This window comes from Corythoichthys intestinalis, chromosome 8 (assembly GCF_030265065.1).
Source record: "Corythoichthys intestinalis isolate RoL2023-P3 chromosome 8, ASM3026506v1, whole genome shotgun sequence".
Classification (NCBI taxonomy): domain Eukaryota; kingdom Metazoa; phylum Chordata; class Actinopteri; order Syngnathiformes; family Syngnathidae; genus Corythoichthys; species Corythoichthys intestinalis.
In genome coordinates this window covers 12,115,667-12,132,941 of record NC_080402.1, presented here as the reverse complement: position 1 = coordinate 12,132,941, position 17,275 = coordinate 12,115,667, and the positions used below count along the sequence as shown (strand labels likewise).

General features: G+C 39.1%; 1 protein-coding gene across 1 annotated transcript in view; it reads right to left on the bottom strand.

The window, feature by feature from the left end:
* Window positions 1-17,275, bottom strand: part of LOC130920291 (protein kinase C alpha type) — a 294,714-nt gene that overhangs the window by 138,075 nt on the left and 139,364 nt on the right. The gene's annotated exons all lie outside the window — the stretch shown is intronic.

The following is a 17,275-nucleotide window of genomic DNA, read 5'->3' as shown; positions in this document are numbered from 1 at the left end:
GAGGTTCAACTATGTTGACAATTACAGGCCTCTCTAATATTTTCAAGTGGGAGAACTTGCACAATTAGTGTTTGACTAAATAATTATTTGCCCCACTGTAGGCCTATTGGAGGTTTCATGCACTTTGCGCTTCCGTGTGAAAGCAGTTTTCCCCACACATAATGGTCGTGTAAGCACAGAATTAAAATAACGGCAAAACGGCATTTTGTTTTTTGCGTAAGATCGTTGTCGTGTAAATGTGGCCTTAGTTAACGTCAAGGTAGTCTTTTTTAGCCAGAAAATTAGTTCAATGCAGATACAATCAATCAACAAAGCAGGTTGTAGCCAAATTTTGCCCCCCATTTTTATCCACAATCAACCAAATGATCGAGGGCAGACTAATTGATTAACATGTCAATCCCCCCTGATATGAACATGTTTATGATTGATTACCTCTAAAGACAAGGGTATTGTTTTCACTACATAAATCATGTGATTGTCATCGTAAACAGTTTGTTTCCGACAAACACTGGACCATTTATTCACTCCAATTAACAGGCAGACCACAGTGTGGACTCAAAACAACAAGCTGGGGTTGACAGACAGTGCAGAAGGGGGGGGGGGGGGGGGGGCACATGCCAGCTGCACTTAGTCATGTCCACCTCCACACAGCTGATTGTGAAGGACTATCCTCTTGTCACCTCACTCAGTCTCTGCTTTTTTTCCTTCGACTGAGACCCTTGTGCAAACAAAAAGATCATCAATCAGGCTGTTTTGGTCCCGATTTTGACATTTTCTGTGATTGAACAGTGACATGGAACAATCAAAGAAGTGCCCTGACTAAAGGACAAGGAAGTAGCAGATTATGAGTTACATCAACGATCATTTAAAATCAGACGGCTGTATGTCAAGGTTAATGCCAGATGAAGTGTACAGTTAACAGGGATTATTGGGCGACGTGGAGCGTAGGACATTTGCCTTCGTGAAGTCCATTAATCCCTGATAATGGTACACCTCCAAGGGTTGCTCACAGTTCAAATTGATTGGACGTCTATTGCCGTAAATGGCAGTGAAACAGTAAAATTGCCCATTTTTTAATTAGCAATAGTAATCATACATGTAGATGAATCATTTCCACAATAGCAATTGCTAAAAATGAGTTCAAGTGAGGCGAGGTAGCAGGTGTGAAAAGTCGGAATAATTTGCGAGGAGCTATTTAAAGAGTGACTAGTGGGAAGGTGTAATCCGCAAAAAATGAAGCCTGTAAATTAAACCTAAGTGACTACACATCACTGAGCACAACGAGTTGTCCATTAACACATTCTGTCTGCTGGCTACCGCAAGGGAAGGGTCTGAGGCTCTTCAGTTCCTCTACCTGATTAAAGCCTCAGTGGGGTTTAATGAGAAGTTCAAGAGCGACTGGGTGGCGCTGGATCACCACAGCAGCGGTGCTGGGAGAAATAAGGTAATCACTAGGTGCAATAGACGGAGGATATTAATGCAAAGTAGTACAGGGGCTTACAAGGTAGCCTGGAAAATGATTGATGATTTGACATTGAATGTCATGAAATGTGAACCTTTGAATCTTTCTGATCAGGGATAGACATGTAAACCATTTTTGACTGGGAGGGACGAATAAACGTTTATTCAACCCTTCCAATCAAATGGATTGGACGTCTAGCGCCGTCAATGGCAGTCAATGAGTTAAATGAATGTCCTGTAAGGATTAAAAAAATAATAATAATAATCAGAATTCGTGCATGAAATGGTTAATTAATACTAGTGCTGCACCGATTAATCGATTAATTCGAGCAATTAGATTAGAAAAAAAATATTTGAATTAAGTTTTGCTGCTTCGAGTATTCGTTTAATTAACTCATTCACTCCCAGCCATTTTCACCAGAGCAAGGCCCTTCGCTCCCGGCCGTTTTACTGGATTTTGACTGATTTTGCAAGGCCCACAGAAAATTATGTTCTATTGCTATATAAACATGGAACCAGTGTTGTTAATAACGGCGTCAGAATATAACAGCGTTACTAACGGCGTTATTTTCTTCAGTAGTGAGTAATCTAATTAATTACTTTTCTCATCTCGACAACGCCGTTACCGAGGGGGGAAAGGCGTGCCTTACTATGTTGGCTGACTGACGTGAGAAAAGTCTGAGAAAGACGGACTCACGGAGACGAGAGAGCAGAGCAGGAGTGGGAAAGTGGCAAGGGAGGGTGACGCCGGTGCAAACGCTATGCTACTATGCTAGGTGGTGCCAATAATACCTGATTGTAGCCGACAAACTACGCCCACATGATGCTTCGGTAGATATCACATATATACGGAACTAGATGCAAATGACAGACATGGTGCCATTAGCAACATGTATAATAAAGAACTAGATGCGTTAGTAAACAGCCGCCATCTTAAAGCAGTAGATTTCTCAGGAAGGCTCTGTTGTAGAGAACCTTCCTAGCGAACCTAAGTAACTTTTTATCTAAAATGCTCCTAAATTGGCAAAATCTTGACTTAAATCTATCTTTAAATGATGAAATAGTTTTACAACTTAAACATGTCAAACATAGACAGAAGGGAACTAATGCAATAACGGGAGAAATTTTAACAACCTTAACAGTTGATTCATTAACATTAAATGACTTCCACACATAGCAAAGGTTACTATCTAGTTATCGCAATACCCTTGTGTCTAGTTAAGTGGAGGGTAAAGAATTGGGCTCGGGCCAATTGTCCCAAAAAACCCTTTAAACGTCACATTGTGTTTTTTTTTTTTTTTTTTTGAGAAAAAAAAACATGAACATTATCACCAGTTACTTTGCCAAGTAACTAATTATTCTTACATTCAGGTAACTGAGTGACTTATGCAATTACTTTTTAGGATAAGTAATTTGTAACTGTAATTAATTACTTTTTTAAAGGAAGATTAACAACACTGCATGGAACCCACCAAAAGAAAGATTAGGCTCTCTTCCTTCAGCAGGAAAAAAAAAAGTAAGTTCATATTTTTTTCCATTCTTTAGAAATCAGCATTAGAAAATAGCTTAGTTTGAGCAATTTTCCAATTTCTGATGAAAAAAAACAGGGAAATTCAGCTTTTTGTGAACGCATACATTTCAAACATAACTTTGACTTTAACACAGCTATTTTTTGCTTTAGTTACATCCCAAACATCTGAATGTTTTCGTTTTACAAAATATCATAAAGAACAAGACAAATAGAGCTTTTGATCGCAAAGTAACAATTTATTTACAGATAACTAATTGAGAGATGACGCTGTTGTCGCCGAGATGACGCTGTTGTCGCCGCGACAGCCGGGTAAACTTTTCCCTCATCGCTGCCTGTCTCATAAAATTGATTTTTTTTTTGTCTCTGCGGTGTCTGCTCGGCGAGCAGCACGGACTCAACGGCATCTTCCGCTGCACTGGTGGTCCCGATCGTTCTGCTCGGTCGTCCTGCACCTGGCATCATTCCGCCGGTGCTCCAACCATGCGGCCCGGGCGTTCGTTGCCGTTGAATCGGGTTGCGGGTCTTACCAAATGCGCTACTGCCCTCCAGTGGCCAGTTTTATTGCTTTAAAATGGATTTTCAGCTTTGTGCTTTGGAGCTCAGTTGAATCAGGACTCAGTGATGTATTTTATGAAAAAAAATGTAATACGTCTTTGGGACACTATAACAATTAGAAAATAGAACGTATTTATACGTTTTTGGGAGCAAATGAGTTACTGTGGCGTTGTAATTGTTTGTTTTGAAAGTGTTTGCATTTAGGCTTATTGATTTGGGTGGATACACTGCCCTCTAGTGGCGACAGTAAATATGACATAACTCGTTTCACATGGCTGAATCCAGCTGCTCCCTGTTAAGACCAACATAAGTTAAGTTTTTGTTTGTGCTGTTTTTTTTTATCCATTTGTAATTTAGTTTATCGGTATATTTAGCTGTTTTTTTTTTTGGCAGGAATATTTGTTTGAACGATTTGTTGACAGCACTGTTAAAAAAAGTAATAGCATTTTATAGCATTCAAGCTAGCGGAGTTTTGCTATGTAAGTTATCCAAATGTTCTTTTGTTGTTGGAAAAGGAACATAAAAATTCAAGTACCTGCGTAGAGGATCAACTTAGATCCTTATTTATTTTTTATTTTTATACCGTTTGAGGCTCTACGCAGGTACTTTAATTATATGTTCCTTATCCAATTACTCCATTATTCGAACTAACTAGTTCATCAATTATTCGACTACTAAAATAATCGATAGCTGCAGCCCTGATTAATACTATGCTATAACAGCTCTTATATCTTTAAAAAATGATAAAATAACAAAATGCTCGTGTACTGTACTAATTTATTCAACATGGCTCCTCCATAAAAATTCCACTGTGAAGCCTTTTTAGTTCAATCTCTTGTCTACTGCAGAAATTGTCTCATTTAATGAAGTGCTCAGACTATGGGGAGTCATATACTAGAAAACCATGGGTGATCATCAAAGAGGAGGAGCAGCTATTACAACCTACCTGCATCCCACAGAGTCAAAAGAGACTTGAAAACACTAATTATCAGTATGTGTCTTTAATGCCTTACTGTATATCTTGTGATACAATTCTGATGCTCCTTTTTTGCTTTAAGAGTACTTTAACAGCCTCTTTTACACACCTCTCAGTAAGGATAGGACGAAACACTTAAACTCATCGTACAATGCACATCGATACAATATCAAAAAATTGATTAAAAGAAGAAAAATGCAATTAAAACCTATTTATGTATTTCTCACACTTGCACATGCAACTGCAGTACAGACTACAGTATAAAGCGGCTGCAAAAAAATAATAGCGATGGCATGTCATCTCACATTTTGTGGAATTCAGGATGTAAAAGAATGTTATCTAGAGCTAGTGAAGTACTTTCCACACAAAAAAAGAAACCGTTTCAAACTAAACACTGTCGAAAAGCTATTCTAACGAAATAAAAATGAATAACAAGTTATCCATTGTTGCATTTTGTTCATATAGCAATACAAGCGCATTCAGGAGCCACATTAAAGTGCATGTGACACGAAAAAGCATGTTCATTCCATAATACACGTGGTATTTTATGCTCCTGAATGATATGGACCGCTTGGATGTGTGTGGAAGCGATCACTATATTTATTTAGTTTTTTTAATCCCGCGCCATGAAAATGAGTGACTTCTGGCTTCGGTCTTGCATTGAGGAGGAGGGCGCTGTTACATGTACGGATGAAGTCGTCCTCTTCACTATACAGCCGTACTGTTGTGTATGAGGACTAAGGATTCAGCTGATTTTGCGGATTAATACGTTTGTTTTTCGCATCACGCCAGCCAAGCGGCTGCAGAAAAATCTTGCTGTATAAGGGAGAGGCGTGTGCGCCTTTTTGGAGTTTCAAAAGGTTCCCATTCACCGTGGATATTGGCCAAAACAAGCCCTACTACTGTGGGACCATTGGACTTACGAGGAAGTGAGTAAACATCTTGTTTTGTATTATGTCAAATACGAATACAGCAATTACAAAGTAAACACTACAAACTTTAAATAAAGGACTACTTACGTTTGATCATTGATAGGCATGTAAAACGCTCTCTTCATGCACATTAGCTGCACATTAGCTGCACAACAACTGCAGTCGCCCACCTCCGGGGAACGAGCTGTAAATTGCTCTCCGCCGGGCGGTTTGCCGATCCGCAAAGAAAGTCAACAACCCAGTCGTCTTGTCAAATAACCCGGGCTAGTTATGTGTGATTTTCCGCTTTGAAGACTTTGAAACATAACTCGGTTCGGGTTAGCATGTCGGCTAGCTGTCACGCCTCTTGGTTTGTTTACATTCTCCGAAGCCGGGGAGGGGAAATGACATATGTAAAATTTATGTGTCATAAAATATCCTTCGGGAGGTGCGACAGTAAAGGTGAAGTCGACAGTTTTGACCATTATGGAGTAATTTTGCCATGTCGTCCTGAATAAGCGCATTTTTATTATTTCATTTTCCATTTAGCACAAGACTGTTATTTGTCATGACCATGCCATTTATTTAGCAATTGGGGAAAATATTTGGATAAAAAGAATATCCTGTAAAAATATTGAAGTAAAGAGACCAAAACAATGACATTTTGTAGCTCTCTTCGTGGCGTTTTCCTCGTTGTGAATAGTTCCCCCTCGACGGGCTGACTGGTCTTTCTCAAGCAGTTTATTTAGTCATTGGGGAAAAAAATACTTGGATAAAAAGACTATCCTGTAAAAATATTGGAGTAGAGAGACCGAAACAATGACATTTTGCGGCTCTCTTCGTCGCGTTTTCCTCGTTCTGAATAATTCCCCCTCAATGTGCTAAATAGTAAAACCGATGAGCAGTCTCCCGCTGACGTCAACCACCTGTTGGGGACGTTAGTGCCCTATAATGGTAGGCGTGTCTAGCCGTCAGATTAAAAAACTAATTTCTCGTCATCTGCGCTTTGCTGAATTGTTGTATATAGTCGAATCGTCTCAAAATATGATTCTAATTCAAATAATAATGCTATTTAAGACTCTTTTTCTCCTGTCGTATGCTCTTTAAAGCTTTGGCTGCAAAAGCGTCATTGCTTCAAGAAGCTTCATTTGGCCATCACTGCTCAATGTAATCTCTCACTTCCCTTAGGTGAGACCGACAACCTCTGCTGCCATCTGCTGTCAACACTGTTATTGTCCAACATGCCTTACACCTACCAGCATGCATTGCAGCGCTACAGATGTAAATGACATTCAAACTTCATGTTCTGTGCTAATTATTTCTTCAGGCATCATTTTAGTTGTTTCATTAAAGTTAGGTTGAGTTTAGTTTAGCCATAAACTCCACCATCAGTTGACAAGACACCTCCCACAGACATTGCGCCACGCCTTCCCGTAGGGGGCCAACCCAGGCAGAACGTTTAATTGGCTTTCACTGTGATAAATTCAAACACTCGTTGCGTTCTAACGCCAGATTTCGGTGAAAATAGAATGAAGGTTTGCATACAAGCAGGCAAGAGTGTCTCAAGAGTGATTTGGTCAAGGATTCAAGGAAATTGTTAAATAGCACCATGCATGCACTTTGAAATATTGTAGGAAAAATAAAATCAATGGAGAAAATTAGTGTAACTTTGGCTTGAAATATTTGCATAAAATGAATGATAACTGCCTGCTTCTTGCGTTTAACCAAGAATCTACGTTCATACTGTAAACAAATTCCGCGATTTAAGCATTTATTTTCAAGGATTTTCAACTTAAAAAGCTCTTTGTTTTGTGACGGCCGCCATGTTGGATTTTGTATCTCTACATAATGGCGGGATTCAACCTTCATACTGTAAGTTGTGATTGTATACAGAAAAATGCAAATTTTGCTTTTGTTGAGTAAAATTAAGATGATTCTGCATGCTTTCCTCAAGTATTAAGTTTCTGATGTGAAACTTGAGTGATTAATTAGCTGTTGAAAACTTTCATTAAATTAAAAAAAAATAATAATAGGTTGGTATTTTGGGCAAAAACTTATATGATATGTTAAATATTGCTATTGATCCTGAAAATGTGATTACGTCTGCATCTGGTGATTTTTGTGCATCTACAGTAAAATTTGAGAATTTTATAGCTATTTTAAGTGTTGTTATACTTGTATTTAAAAAAAATAATTAATCAGGATTTTATTAGGGAATGATTTTGAATTTTTTGATGCCACTGCTCATGGAGACACATACAGTATATGCCTACGGAAAGTGCCTATTTAGGTTTTAGGTAGCTAGCGGCTTTGGTTTTGAAATTATTTGAATTTTAAGTTTTTGCAAATAGGCCCACTGTCAACTGATAGTGAAGTCTATGATGGTGCAGCTGTGCCATTGTGTAAAAATCGGTGCATTTTTGTATTTGTGTGAGATGGCCGTATTGTTGGCATGGGAGTCTTTAAAAGGGCAATCCGTGTACATACACTATAACTTGTGTTTTTATATTAGCCTTACTGTACTTTTGCTTTTGTTTTATGTGGTACATGTTATGGTGAAACTTTAAATCTTGTTGCACTCTGTGCAATGACAACAAAGGCTATGTTGTTATGTGATAATTTTACGTTTTGAAACCTAGATTTAAATGAAAAAGTTTCATCTAATATGTTATTACTTGTCATTGTTCATGAAGTCGGTGGAAGTTCTTCTGCTTACATGTTTTAAGCGGGGAATTGATCTGCCCTGCCTCATTAGCAGTGCTGTTAATCTTACTTTAAAAAGTAATTATTTATTTATTTATTTACAGTGTCGCGTTCAGCTGTCTGACACGGAGAATGGAAGCCTACGTGTCCGGATGGCCTGAACAGTTTTAATGTTTCACATTGAGAATATGACATACTCCCATTGTGATCATTCAACATACCTCGTTTATTATACCAAAGCAGCGAACAGGAAGGGGTTATGGGGTAACAGAAGGAAAGAAACAAGACAAGAAAGAACAGAAACACAAACAACACCAAGAAATACATTGAACGCCTACACTAACTATTAATGCTATCGTCAGCTAGATGTATTTCCGGTTGACACCATGTGGTGGGCCTGTTGACCGGGGAAAGAAGGGGAGGGGAGGGAAAGTCTATAGGCTAAGTGATTGGGAGGGGTAGAGTGTACACAAATCAGCTCTGTGATCTAGAACCCAGTAATCGTGTGACTCCCTTGTGAGTGTAAGCCAGCTGGCAACCGAGCCTAATGCGCCCCACTGCCAATCCCGGCACCGGGACCCCCCACCAGAGCGCCGAATTCACATCCAGCCGCATGTGAGCCCCACCAAACACGCGACAGCCATGCAGACGAGCAGAGATGCCGCACAGGCGCCAACCAAGGGCCGCGGCCCCCACCCAGCCAGCGCGGGGAAGGAGGGCGGTCGGGGGGCTGGGGGGGGGGGGAGGATCAGTGCAGCCCAACAAAGAAGCCATTGTCACCTTCCCGGGATCTAGGGTGGTCCCCGGGGCCGCCCGCGCTCCCATCAACCGGCCCTCAGGGATAGGAGGAGGGGACGCACCACCAACCCCACGCTACCCTTAGCTACTCATGGAAAAGTTACTGAGTCAGTATAGCAAATGGGCTGTACGGCGGAAATCATGTGGCAATGTATCTAGTCTATATATCACGATTCATTTTTTTCAAACTGGATGCATTTTGTGTCGTTTCATATCACGATGTATCGCCAAACGATATTTGTCCCAAATATACTTCTCACGGCATGGTGACATTTGAATGACAAGTGTCGGTAACTTCATAGATTTGAAGTCTTCTGTAATGTAAACTTTCTAGAAATTAAATATAAACTGTTTTTTGTTGTTGTTGTTAACGGTAAATGTAGAGTACTTATGTAGCGTATTTTTTCGAGATTGTTACAATGCCCAAAGCGCTTTACATTAGCACATTTACCCTTACACGCACACATTCACACAGCAATGGTGCTGCTGCCATGCAAGGCGCTGCCAACCCATTGGGGGGAAATTAGGGTTCAGTGCCTGTTGTTGTTGTTTTGTTTTGTGTTGAAAAGTGCAATGATATTTCATTAGATAATTAAATCCCAAAAGTATTATGATTGAAATTGTACTTGTGCAATAAGCGCTCAACAGACTACTGTCATCAATACTCACCTATCTCTAGAGGCTCCCATATTAGGTAATATCACCCTCTGCTTTCTATAGAAATTAACATTACAAATACACTGGCACAGTGCTTCCACCACATGCACAATTCTGCATAACCACATTGGTCCCTTTGTATGATCTGATAACGGGTTCAAGACAAAATTGTTTAAATCCTTACTAGCTAAATCTTTGTTCAAACCATCTTGTCATCAATCCATAGTCATGCTTTTTACTGTATATTCTGCTTCATAATCTCACAATAGTAGCACTGCACTCATCTGTAACATCTACCCTACACCTCGGAAGATACTGACTGGTTGCTAATGACGCTCCCTTTCATGAACCAAGACAAGCGGAACGAGCCAAAGTTGAAAAGGTTAGTCAGTAGAGAACAAACTGGAGTTATCATCTATCTCGACCGGAGGTGTTGGGCTAGACAGGGTTACTATTTTTAGCCCATAAATCACCACCCTCATTCCTCTTGGCCTTTCACTAAGCTGATGAGTGCTGAGAGGGAGGGCAGGTTGCCACTGCAGCTCACAGGGGGTTTTCCTTCCTGTGTGCTAGCTGTTAACATTTATCTGCAAGGAATGCACTAAATGATATGTGACATTTTAACCCCAACTTACTGTTCGGCACATTAGAACACCTCCCATCTTGTTCAGTCAGTGTGACAAAGGAGCTGGAGTACTACGTTGGATGGCAGATGACATAAGAAGTGAGGTGACGTCTCTGTTGACTGAACAGCCGTCAGTCAACACATGCCGACAGACAGACATTCATAGTACATACGTATTATTTATTAAGTCTAACATGGCGACATGGCATAGAATGCAGATGAGAGATTATTTATGCGTGAGTTTTCTTCAGGTACAATATCTTCCCCCCACAATCCAAAAAAATGCCATGCTAGATTAATTGAACTGGTTAAAGTCAGTTCATTTGAATTTCTACACAGGTGATGCGACTGAGTAGAAAACTGATGTTTCAGTCACTGTTTTGAGCCCAAGGCGTGTTTACATTGAGCCAAATATTAACAACAACAACTACAAACAAAAATACTACTTCATCAGAAAAAAACAGGCCCAGATGGAATACAGTGGAAGATTCTGGTCTTTCAATGAGGGGAAGCTCAAAGTGTGTCCGCTGGTGTGTGCTTTGTGATGGTGGAGTGGCTCAGTGGCATGCACTGCTGGGTCGGGAAAGAAACTAGGGTGCCAAAAGTCAAGTCTCCAAACAAAGGCGGCTACAAAAACAAAACAAAAAAACCCCCCACCAAAAATAGAAGCTCAGTTTTTGCTAGTTGTTCTTAACAAAGCAAGTGTCGCTAGGATGCCATCCATACATCCATCATCTACCACTTAATACGTGGTCAGGTTGCAGGGGCAGCAACTTCAGCAGGGACGTCCAGACTTCCCTCTTGCCAGCCACTTCAGCCAGCTCCTCTGGCGGGATCCCAAGGTATTCCCAGAGTGTCCTGGGTCTTTTCTGGGGCCTATCGCCGATGGGACATACCCGGTACACCTCTCCAGGAAAGCGTCCAGGAGGCATCCGAACCAGATACCCGAGCCACCTCAACTGGCTCCTCTCAACGCGGATGAGTAGCGGCTCGACACCAAGTCCCTCCCAGATGACCGAGCTCCACACACTATCTTTAAGGGAAACCCCGCACACCCTGCGGAGGAAACTCATCTGCCGTTTGTATCCGCGATCTTGTCCTTTCAGTTACGACCCACAGCTCGTGAACATAGGTGAGCGTGGGAATGTAGATAGACTGGAAAATCGAGAGCTTCGCCTTTTGGCTGAGCGCCTTCTTCACCACTACGAACCAGTGTAGAGTCCACATCACTGCAGACGCCGCAAACTGTTACCATGGCTCACCACATGTGGGAGGAGCCAAAAGCGTCGGGTGCGTAGGGAGTTGGGCGGCAGCCAAAGGCAGGGCCTTGGCAGTCCAACCCCTAGCTATAGAAGCTAACTCTTGGGACGTGTCGCTAGGATGATCCAGTTCAACTCAGAGCAAGGAATGAAAACTGAAAAATGCCTCAAGTAAATCTTGGTACTGCACAAAAATCACTGATTCCCTCGTTTTCCTGTCAATCAAAAAGGGATTCAACCTCAGACAGATCATCCAATCATCATGCAGAGAAGCAGAGCGTCTGGGCCAGGAGAACATTGCCCACTGCCCATAGACCTCCAGAAATGCACAGCGACCGATGGGCGGGATAACCCCAGACTTTAGCCAATGATTCGTCTCGTTTCGCTGTAGTGCAGGGGTATCCAACTCCGGTCCCTATCCAGCTTTTTTTCCATGTCTCCCTCCTCCAACACACCTGACTCAAATAATCAGAATCGTTATCAGGCTCCTGAAGAGCTTACTGTGAGCTGATCATTTGATTCAGGTGTGTTAAAGGAGGGGGACATGGAAAAAAGCTGGATAGGGACTGTTCTGACAAATTTCAATCATACGCTAGTAAGGAATTTTTCAACGCGCACTAACAATGAGGTGATGTCAGCCGGCAGGATCAGACAAAATGACGTGACCGATGGTATTCCATGGTGTCAAGATTGTCAACTAGTATGGTTCATTCAGTCCAAAGTCATGTCGTGAGGTCAAATAACGAAACAAAAAATGCGAACTTGGTGTCTTCAAACTTTCAAACAAAACAAATCAATATAACGTCGGCATCCAATGAGTTAACGTGCCCTAGAGCAATGGTTCTTAACCTGTGTCGATGGAACCCCAGGTGTTCGGCGAAGGTAAAGAAAAGCTGAGCCCTATTTTCGTAAACTGATTAAATCTAGGCAAAGTGGCTTTTTAGACCAGATGATAGACTGGTTTGCTCCCAATTTACAGGCTTAATCCCTTTCTTTAACTGCTAGTCCTCAATCTGATGGGAGGAGAAACTGGTTTAATCAGTGGAAGGTTGATTCGCACTTGGTATGAGAGAAGGGGCAGGGTGGTCTCAAATTTTGACCTGTTTATAAAACATGCCGTCAAAATGACAAGAATTTTGAACAGAAATCTGCTAAATTATTCCCTTGCTAGCTTAGAGATATCGGTTTTGAATTTGAAAAAAAAAAAAAACGTCTTTATTATCTACCCAAATTTTCAAACTATAGGCGTACCTGTCATAAGCCGCCACCCACCAACACTGACATGAAAACGGCATTTGTTCATAGATAAGCCGCACTGGACTATAAACTGCAGATGTCCTCACTGTATAATGGGATATTAAGACCAATAGATGTTAACAGGTAACACTTTATTCGAGAGTGGCATCATAAGACCCTAACCCTAACCCTAAGACCAAATGAACCACCATTGCTTCAAGAAGCTTCATTTGGCCATCACTTTTTCCTTAGGGGAGACAGTCAACCACTGCTGCCACCTGCTGTCAACACTGTTGTTGCACAACATGCCTCCTAGCATGCATTGCAGCGCTGCAGATGTAAATGACAATCAAAATTCATGTTTTGTGCTAATAATTTCTTCAGTTACTGTTCTAGTTGTTTCATCAATTTGTAATTAATGTAATTTTGGAACACTTTATTTGACAGTGGCGCCATAAGACTGTCATAAGACGATCATAAGTATGACCTGACCCGTCCATGAGCATTAATGAATGCTTATAACAGACATCATTTTGTGTCATCCAGCAAATTACCTCACTCTTGAATGGATGTAAAAGATCGGAGCAGGACATAAATGGAGTTAGTGACATCATTTGCCGGATGACACTAATGACATCTGTCATAAGCGTTCATTACTACCCATGATAATGTCATGTCATAATTACTGTATGATGATGTTATGGCAGTCTTATGACGCCGATGTCAAATAAATTGCTACCTATTAGCCCAAATAAATCAACTAATAAGCCGAACTCGACTATAAGCCGTAGGATTCAAAATGAGGGAAAAAAGTAGCGGGTTGTAGTCCGAAAATTATGGTAATTCCGAAGGCTTAGGTGAATCCGTATGTGTCGGTACAAGGTTAACAAGGTTAAGAACCACTGCCCTAGAGAAAAGGACTTACCAACTTCACAAATTGGTGGTTTGTTTGTATGTGTTTGCTGTACAACACAAAATGTATAAAAAATACAGTATATATATATATATATATATATATATATATAGATAGATAGATATCAGGACCGTCAAAATTATCGCGTTAACGCGCGGTAATTAATTTTTGAAATTAATCACGTTAAAATATTTGACGCAATTAACGCACATGTCCCGCTCAGACAGTATTCTGCCTTTTGTAAGTTTTAGAGCAAGGTTTTTTGCGCTGTCTAACAGCGAACTCTTGTGGTCACTTTGCGACATGGTTTATTGCTTTCTTGCCAGTTCAATATGCCTGCACGACGTCTCGGGCTGACGCCTACGTTGTAATGTTGTGCTTATATGATCCTTGGACAAGATTTGTCCGTAAGTATGGTTGTTGTAAAGAATGTACATATTATGTTAGTAAGCGAAATGTTATTTTTTTTGTATAAGACGCTTTTTGTTTATGTTTAGTGAACCTGTATAGCGTGCTAAGCTAACGTTGTTGCTAATGCAATGCTTGTGTACTTTTTTTTGTAGTTTCACTACGGTCTAAAGAGGACAATGGTTTGAGGCCATTTTATTAGTAAATCAGATGAAAAAGGAAGAAGTCTGATTAAGGCGTCGTTCACTAGCTGTCTAGCTTTGGAAAAAGTAGACGCTTCGGAGTGAGGACAGCATAGACAGATTTAAATGACAGTAGAGTGAAATGCCCACTACAGTCCTTATGTACTGTATGTTAAATGTATATATCCATCTTGTGTCTTATCTTTCCATTCCAACAAATTATTTTACAGAATATATATATAATTTACAGAAAAATATGGCATATTTTATAGACGGTTTGAATTGCGATTAATTGCGATTAATAACGATTAATTAATTTTTAAGCTGTAATTAACTCGATTAAAAACTTTAATCGTTTGACAGCCCTAATATATATATATATATATATATATACACAGTGGGGAGAACAAATATTTGATACACTGCCAATGGATTTTCCCATTGTGAGTGTGTCAAATACTTGTTCTCCCCACTGTATATATATAAATATATATATATATATATATATATATATATACATATATATATATAAAGTTTTGAAAAAAATTGAAATGAAATAAAAAATCATCCAACTATATAATTTACATATTGTCTGTACTCATTGGAGTCGTGGGTGAGCCTAAAATATAAATACCAACTGGTGGGAGGACCAACCACATTATTTGCGTGACACTTAATCGTTACATGCTCGTGAATAAGTAAACTTGACTATTTTAGTTATTTATTGTTTTTTTTCTTTTCACAGTCCAACCAGAAATACTGACCAACCTCTCTTGCTTGAATTTGGAACAGTTTAAAAGTTTTACACCCCCATTCATTTTCCAAAGCGTTTAGCCTGCTACAAAAAAATGTTTCTTATTTTCAAATGGTGAAATTTGTTTATCTGTTGGAGAAGCCAAAAAATAACATGTTTCGTCGTAATGTGTGTGGTGTGCTCAGAAAACCTAACAAAGAATTTCACACACAAAAAGAAGTTCTTTTTTATTCTAGGCAGGAGTGTTGTAGAATGAAAAGAAAATCATTCTTGCCGTCTGGAAAATTCACTTTTATACAAGGTCATTGAGTTGGGCGAGCTTGTTCATATTTACAGTCTTGTTTATCAGTCAAGGTGCTTCTTTGATCGGCTACATTCCTTTTAACATTTAACGTTTATGAAGCAATGAATCAGGAAACGCCAGTTTTCCCCACACATTAACATTCTCGGTCGTAAATTTGATCATGTTAAATATTCAAGCTTGTCTGCTTCACTTTTATGGATAATCTCAAAGGACATTAAGATCAGGGGCTGAGATTGCGGGGCTGCTGGCATAAGCGGATTTTAAGGGGGGCAGGGGGGCCAGGTCCCCCCTGGTGGCCGAAAAGTGTCATTGCATTAAATTGACTTTCCTATATTTATATAAAAGTTGTAACACAATAAAACTGCAACAAAAATGAATGAAATGAACAAAAAAATATATTTTTATAATGGGTCAAAATTATTCCTCGAACAGATCATATGACTGGCAACTTAGACGGTCATTTTATTAGCATATAATTAAAAAAAAAAATTAGGGGAGGGCAATTTTATTTTTCAAATGATTTTTTTCTTTGATTGAAAATATTTTTTATATTATATATAATTATTATTTTTTTGATTGAAGCAACTTTTTTTGGATTGAATAATTCAGACAAAATGTCCTACCCATAATATGGCCCAAACACAAAAAGGATTGCTTTAATAAAAAAATAAATAAAACTTTTTCAATGAAAAATTAAGTGTTCAAATGCAAATTTTTCAATCTCAAACATTTTTTCACATTGAAAAACGTTTTCTATGATTGAAATTTTTTTTTTTTTTGATTGAAGTGATTTTTCTTTTTGAAAATATACTATATTTTTTGAAGCAACATAATTTTTGATTGAATAATAAAGACAAAAACGTCCTAACCAAAATGTGGCCCGAACACAAATGAACATTACTTCAATCCACCAAAAAATTCAAAGAAAAATAGCTTTCACATTCAAATTTTTTTTTGTTTATTTATTTATTTTTGCATTCAAACACTTTTTTTTTTTATTGAAGCGACTTTTTTTTTTTTTTTTTTAGAAAGACTTGTAATTCTTTAAGGATAAATGTGACTTTGTATATTGTGACTAAATATTGCCATCTAGTGTATTTGTTGAGCTTTCAGTAAATGATACTGTAGCCATTGAACTGTTCCGCCTAAATGCATGATGGGAAGTGCAACCATGACTGTGCGTAGTGGTACCAATTGATATATCTTCTCTGCGTTGGGAAATAACATAGGGTGTTAAGAAAAAGATCAATTACTACCTTTCTTCCCCACTTTGCTTCCCACAATATTTCTAATCGTAGGGACAGGGATTGTAAGGCTTTGGCCAATTAAAAAAAGGCTCCAAAGGCTGCCAACATTCACTCTACTCATTTTACGCTGCCTTTTAGCTCTATATATAGGTAAAACGGTGCCATTACAGATTGAACGCGACAATGCGTGAGTGGGTCGTGCAGCGCATGCGTTAAATGTGTTAAATATTTTAACGTGATAATTTTTTTTTTTTTTTAATTAATGACTGCCGTTAACGGGATAAATTTGATAACCCTACCTTAAGCCTAAACTAAAGACTCTGGATGAGTGTAACATATTATGTCTGTAACGTTAAATCCAATTAGAAAACGATTTAATTAAAAAATATATATATATTAAAAAAAGGTTTGTCCGATATTTTTTTTTGCCGATTCCGATACTTTGAAAATGACGTGATCGGACCCGATTGATCGGCATCGACATCTCTAGTTATAAGGTAGATATCTGTGACTTCTTTACAGACGCCAAATTTTTCATTGTGACGTCATTTGTTTAAAAGTTAAAAAAAAATGTTTTTAAGTCGTTTTCTTTTTTTAACCTAAATATTAGACATCAATTAATGATTCTAAGCTAAAAATGACAGACATTTTGAATAATAAATATATAATTACTTACCTTCTTTCTATGGCTAGGTTGAAACAAAAGCGGCTGGTTTTCAGGGTAAAACGGACAAATTAAAAATAGTTCGGGGGCT